This window comes from Pseudochaenichthys georgianus, chromosome 10 (genome assembly GCF_902827115.2).
Source record: "Pseudochaenichthys georgianus chromosome 10, fPseGeo1.2, whole genome shotgun sequence".
NCBI lineage: Eukaryota > Metazoa > Chordata > Actinopteri > Perciformes > Channichthyidae > Pseudochaenichthys > Pseudochaenichthys georgianus.
The window spans coordinates 21,144,448-21,151,043 of record NC_047512.1 but is presented as its reverse complement, the minus strand read 5'-3'; positions in this window follow the sequence as shown (position 1 = coordinate 21,151,043).

The window sequence follows — 6,596 nt, the reverse complement described above, 5'->3', positions numbered from 1 at the left end:
TGTTTGACCTTGCACCTTGATTTCCCAGACAATACATAGTGTTGAAAACTTTTTTGTCTAATTGTTTTATTATTATGTATATTCATTATTTAGAGTTGAAGTCACCTTAAGTACATTCATTTCACTTTGCAAGTAAGCACAAGCGTAAATCTTCAGTCGTACTCCACAATTGACTTAATTCACATATTGAGCACAATGATGCATCACTAGTTCACAAAAGTGATTATCTTGTAGTTTACAGACATTTTGAATTATTAGGTGATTTTAGATACTATTAAACATTTAAAAATAAGGAAAACATGTTTTCCCGGAAACCGTCTTTCTATCTAAACTGCTCTTGTGTTATTTGTTGAGCTGGATCTTCTTGTTGTATTCTCTGTCCTTGGGGCTGAAATTCGCTGTTGCTCTTGTTGTGTTTTTTGAGAAACAGCCTATCCTCTCATGCATCTTCTTAGTTTTTAATCATTTTAGATTTCAATTGTGCTGCCCTTACAATTATGACTCCTACCTGACAACTGGTTCTAGAACCAGTGACTTAAAGTCTGTGTCATCTTACAATGTGAGCACACTGCCGGCTGACCAGACTCTGAGGACACGTCCACACATGCTCAAGTGTTTGGAGAGTCAGATGGATCGCCATAGTCTTATACACTTCTTTATCCAACATTTGACTTTGGTTGTTTCCTTCAGGTATGCCTTGTCTTTACATATTTCACTGGCCCTATGAGTTCAATTTCTCAAGCCATGTTCAGTCCTGTACCTGCAGGCCATGTGTTTTTGGCATGAGCATATTTATGAATTGAAAATCCTTAGCGACTCGTCACTATTTTTCTCTTTTAGAAATGTTTTTGATAACATAGCAGGCATTTGAATTGTACTTTGCTGTGACGCGGTGTGGTTGATTTAGAATGTCATGCTGATCTTTTTGAAACTTCTGGATTGTGTGCTTTTAAAACTTGACATTACTTGACATAATTACGTTCATGTTAAAGGCATTCATTTATTAATTTTAAGGTAAAACAAAGTATTTTCATCTACATAAATTCCTGCATTTCACTGTTTAATTAAGACCTTCAACATGACAAGGTTGTATATATATTTTTTTTTAACTGCTGTTGAAACAGTGGTTTCATGTGGTTTCAAATTGTACTGAGGAATATGTGTTTGGATCTCTTGATCCAAACACATATTCCTCAGTACAATTTGAATGTATCTTGACGCCATGTTGTCCTTTTTCCTGCTCATAATGAATCCATTTTCACTTCATTTATTGTAATGCATTATTTGTATTGTTCGTCACTTGCTTTTGTTGCAACAGTTGCTCCTTTTCTCCCCTCAAGACTATGCTCCAATTCAAACACTGAGTAAGTGCATTGAACAAATCAATGACTGGATGTGTCAGAACTTTCTCCAATTAAACAACGATAAAACTGAGGTAATGGTTTTTGGAGCCAAGGCACAACGTTTAAAAGTTAGCGCTGAGCTTCAGCCTGCAATGTTCAAACCAACAGATAAATCTAGGTGTAGTCATGGACTCTGACCTGAGTTTCAACAGTCACATTAAAACAGTTACTAAATCAGCCTACTATCACCTAAAGAACATATCTAGGATTAAAAGACTAATGTCACAGCAGGATTTGGAAAAACTTGTCCATGCTTTTATCTTCAGTAGACTCGACTACTGCAATGGTGTCTTCACAGGTCTCACTAAAAAATCTATGAAGCTGCAGCTGATTCAGAACGCCGCTGCTCGAGTCCTCACTAACACTAAGAAAGTGGATCACATCACTCCTGTTCTGAAGTCTTTACACTGGCTTCCTGTGTGTCAAAGAATAGATTTCAAAATACTGCTGCTGGTTTATAAAGCACTGAATGGTTTAGGCCCAAATTACATTTCTGACCTCCTGCTAAATGATGAACCATCCAGATCTCTCAGGTCTTCAGGGACTGGTCAGCTTTCTGTCCCCAGAGTCAGAACTAAACATGGAGAAGCAGCGTTCAGTTATTATGCTCCAAACATCTGGAACAAACTCCCAGAAACCTGCAGGTCCGCTGCAACTCTGACTACTTTTAAATCCAGGCTGAAGACTTTTCTTTTTGTCGCTGATTTTAATTGAACTATTCATATCTTAAACTGCACTGTAACTTTTATTATCTTTGATTTTTATCTTTGCTTTTAAATGAGTGTTTTTAAATGTCATTTTTATCATTACTTTTAAATGAGTGTTTAGATATAATTGTATAATATGTTCCTTAATGCTCTTAATGTCGTTATTTTTTGTAACACACTTTGAATTGCCTTGTGTTGAAAGGTGCTATATAAATAAACTTGCCTTGCCTCAAGTTTAAAATAGCAGTTATCAAAGTTTGAATTAGAATATGTACTTCTTTGAAACGCATGCTGACCAACCATTTTACTTGAGCGATGAATGTTATACCATTTGAAGTTACTGTTGTGATAATATTTTTCAGCTTATCATATTTAGATTTTCTTAGTGATGATAAACTAATGAGTTTCCATCAACATATTGCTTCCTGAGCGTATATTGTGTCCCTCGGACATTGGCCAACTATCACACTGCCTGGTGTAATTTATAGTTGCATCATGTGTTTGTTGTTAAACAGACACAGAGTAATCCTCTGAGAAAACATAGGAGCCCCTTTTCTATTAATGTAGGCCTCTTGCTGTTGAAACACGTTTTACCATTGTATCCATGGTATACTTTATGAGCTGACATGGTTAATAAGGAAACGCTTTGGTTCTACTTCTCGTCGGTCAGCCATGGTGCTGAAGGTTGTGTCTACAAATGAATCAAACCTAAAACATTACAGTTTAATACTTTCACTTTGTGTGTTAACATTGAAATGCTGCATTGTTGATCATGGCAGCGCAATGGTGTTTAATGCAGTGCTCGTTGTTGTTCGTACAATTCCAAAATAAGCTCACGGTGTCGCTGCTCACTTGCAGATAGGACGAGGCTCATTTCCACACCCACTGCAAAGGGAGTAATTCAAGCATTCAAACCAGTGCTGTCATTGTTGTATGAGCGGTTCCGTTAATTTTGCCATCACATTGGAACTTTGACAGCAAAAGGGGACATTTCCTGTCCGCATCCTCTTTCGGGAAAAACAATGGAGCTAAAAGGGAGATTGTGGATTTTTTTTTTCTACGTCTTTGCCGTTTTATTCTACATTTCCAATGCAGACCTCAGCTATTCTGTTCCAGAGGAGATGAGACCCGGATCTATTGTTGGAGATATTGCCAAGGACCTCGGGCTTGAAGCAGGGAAATTGTTCACTCGTAAAGCCCGTATTGATACGGAGGAAAGCTATCAGCACTACTGCGATATTGATCTAAAAACAGGCAATTTTGTCATCCGGGAAAGGATTGACAGGGAGGAGCTGTGTGCGGAAAAGGTTTCGTGTTTGCTTAAATATGAATTAGTCCTAGAGAGCCCCTTGGAGCTGCACCGCATTTCACTGCTTATTCAGGATGTAAACGACAATTCACCCGTTTTCCAAAAGGATATAATTAAACTGGAAATAAGAGAATCAGCTATCAAAGGAGCTCGATATCGCCTCAATGAAGCTCACGACACTGACATCGGAAAAAATATGGTTGAACAATATATTTTACAAAATAACGAACACTTTGTTTTGTCTGTCCGAGACGATACTGATGGGTCCAAAAATGTCGAGTTGGTGTTGGACAAAGAGCTAGACCGTGAAAAAGAACACGATTTAAAAGTAGTGATGATTGCTGTTGACGGTGGCAATCCACAAAGATCAGGAAGTGCTATTATACACGTCACTGTGCTGGATGCTAATGATAACGCCCCAGTGTTTGACCAAGCCTTCTACAAAGCCAGTCTGCCTGAAGACAGCAATGTATCAACAACTACACACACATTTCTATCAGTATTTCTCTGTGTTGTGGTTGACATGACGATGACTGTTAGGAGTTAAGGGGAGAGGCTGAGCATCACCATGAAATGTGCAAATTGACATAAAAATGAATATAAGGGGGAAAAATGCTCCATGTTTTTTAGGCTGTAAACTTTAACTGTTATGTAAGCCAACTAGACAGACAGTGTATCACTCTTCCTCCTGTACATTAGCAGATAAAAGGCATCACATACTTGAATGAATGGTAAATAAAGAATGCTGGAAATAACTGCATCTCCATTAGCCTCATGCTCTGCAGAGACTGCCTTCTTCATGTCGTGAATTGCAGCTGATTTTTAAATATGGCAATTGGCAATTTGACTTATACAACATTCGCAAGTTGTACATTTGACAATAACCCACCTTTGAGTGATGCTCTAGTTTCTTCAAGTTTTGTTTTTTTTCCCCTCTAGCTTGCGCCGGACTGAAACTGTCTTTTCACCGACATCTCTTCACCTGCACTAGTGGCCGTATCAAAGCCGTGATTGGTCAGATGTCGATTCATTGCAACGGTGTCGGGTTACAGACGTGCTCCCCTTGTCACCTCTCACTCTCACGTGTCAGCCGGGGGTGCGCGGAGAACTGAGCGGAGAACTGCGCACAGCAGCGGAGGCCCTCTGGGCGGGGCCCCCTGCGCAAGGCGGGGCCCCATGCAGCCTGCGTGATTGGCCTGTAGGGAGGGGCGGCCCTGGTGTTAGGTTAAATTGCAGTGTCATGCATGTAGGCCTTTTTGTTAGGGGTTAGGATGCGTTTATTTAATGTCATGATATTATATTAGTCAGTCACAGAAGGATTGTTTCTGCTAAACGAGCACAGTCGTTGTTGATATGTTAGGTACATTTTCCTGAAGATAGTTATGCACTTTTACCGATGTCACATTTAAAAGGCAGGACTCTCCGATGTGTGACCTGCCCCACCGGGGGGTGGGGGGGGGCTGCGATAATAAAGGGGGTTAGGATTATTAACGCTAACCTGGGTTCCCCAATACGAGCCCTTAGGACAAATCACGCAGATAAGACTAAAAGGATGGACAGGGACGAGGCCTCAAGTTCAAATGTTTACAAAAGTTTATTATATAAATAATCAGGTAAAAGTTCAGTATTATAAAATGCAGATTAAAATGTATTCAGCTTTCCCAGTCGACACACCTAAATCCCACGATTGAATGCTGGCTCTGACAAGGAGAGAATAAGAAGGATTATAATATCACACATATAGTGATAGTTAAATAGTCAAAAAGTGATTCTTCTGGCCAACTGCTGAGGGTTTCCCCAAAATCACAATATCACCAGGTGTAGCTGCATTCAATTAACAATCCAAATCACCCATATACCTATCTGCATGCAAAAAGTGCCCAGCAAAACCACATGCTCCACTCCACAGTATGGCCAGGATCGTCACTGAAGAAGGATAAACACAGAGACAGTATTATACCTTGTGGGACAGGGTGGGTCGTTACAAGGAGGGTGCTGTAGCTTTAAAGATTTAAATCACTAGTTTGTACACATTACAACAAATTAGACGCAAAACATAGAAGGCAGGCAAATCAATACTTAGGCAACAAATAGCCTGTAGGCATGGTAACATACAGCTAGAACCTAAGATCAAGAAAAGGAAAGGCAAAACAGTATAGCAAACTAATCCTCTGAACGCACCCACTCAAATATCACCTCACTGGACACCTCCGCAACGGTGATTCTCACAGTCTCTGCTGGGGCTGTCAAGAAGCCTCGTATAGGGGGAATACACGCCTATCAGCCAGACAACGATGACCGGAACAAGAACACACTCGTAATAGTCACAGCTGATTTGGGTGAGGTGTTAGTGGCAGTGTTGGGAAAGTTCACTTTCTACATGAACTAGTTCAGTTCACAGTTCACACATTTTAAAATGAACTAGTTCAGTTCATAGTTCATAATTCAAAATGTTGAACTAAAGTTCATGGTTTCAAAAATGAACTAATTTATAGTTCATAGTTCTTTTTTCAATACGTTGCTGCGAGCTATTATTTGTCTCCTGTACGATGTTAATGGGCCATTTCAATGTTTACAATATCCTCAGAGGGCCGTACAAGTTATTGACCTCTGCTTAAAAAAACTAAAATCACAGCCCATTCATTTCATTCTGTGCAAAGAAAAAGCAACCTCCTAATCCAGATATCTCACCATGACTCGCGTATGCATGCACGTGCAGGGTGTGGCGTGACCACCAACACAGAAAGATATGGACACAAGATGTGTGCAAATGTATTTAGTTTCCTATCCATGTGAACATGGTTTAAGTGGGTGGGGGGGGCCTAACCTCCTCTAGAGGGGTCCGGGGGGCATGCTCCCCTGGGAAGATTTGTTGCACTTTGAGAGCAACATTAGGAGATCTATGGACACATCTCTCAACACCCAAACACAACTGTAAGCAGATTTTCTTTTAATTTATGGATATTTGACAATTCACTACCCTTTCAAACTGTATTCTTCTTTATTAATAACTGTCATATAGTATTTTATACCTGTTTACTTTATTCTCTTGTTTTTTTTATAACTATAATGATCATATAAAGATGTGCCTTTACCTCACTGGTTGTAGAAAAAGCTTCTTATATTTGTTAGCATAGCTAGCTAACCAGATGCTAATGATAACAACACAGTTATTGA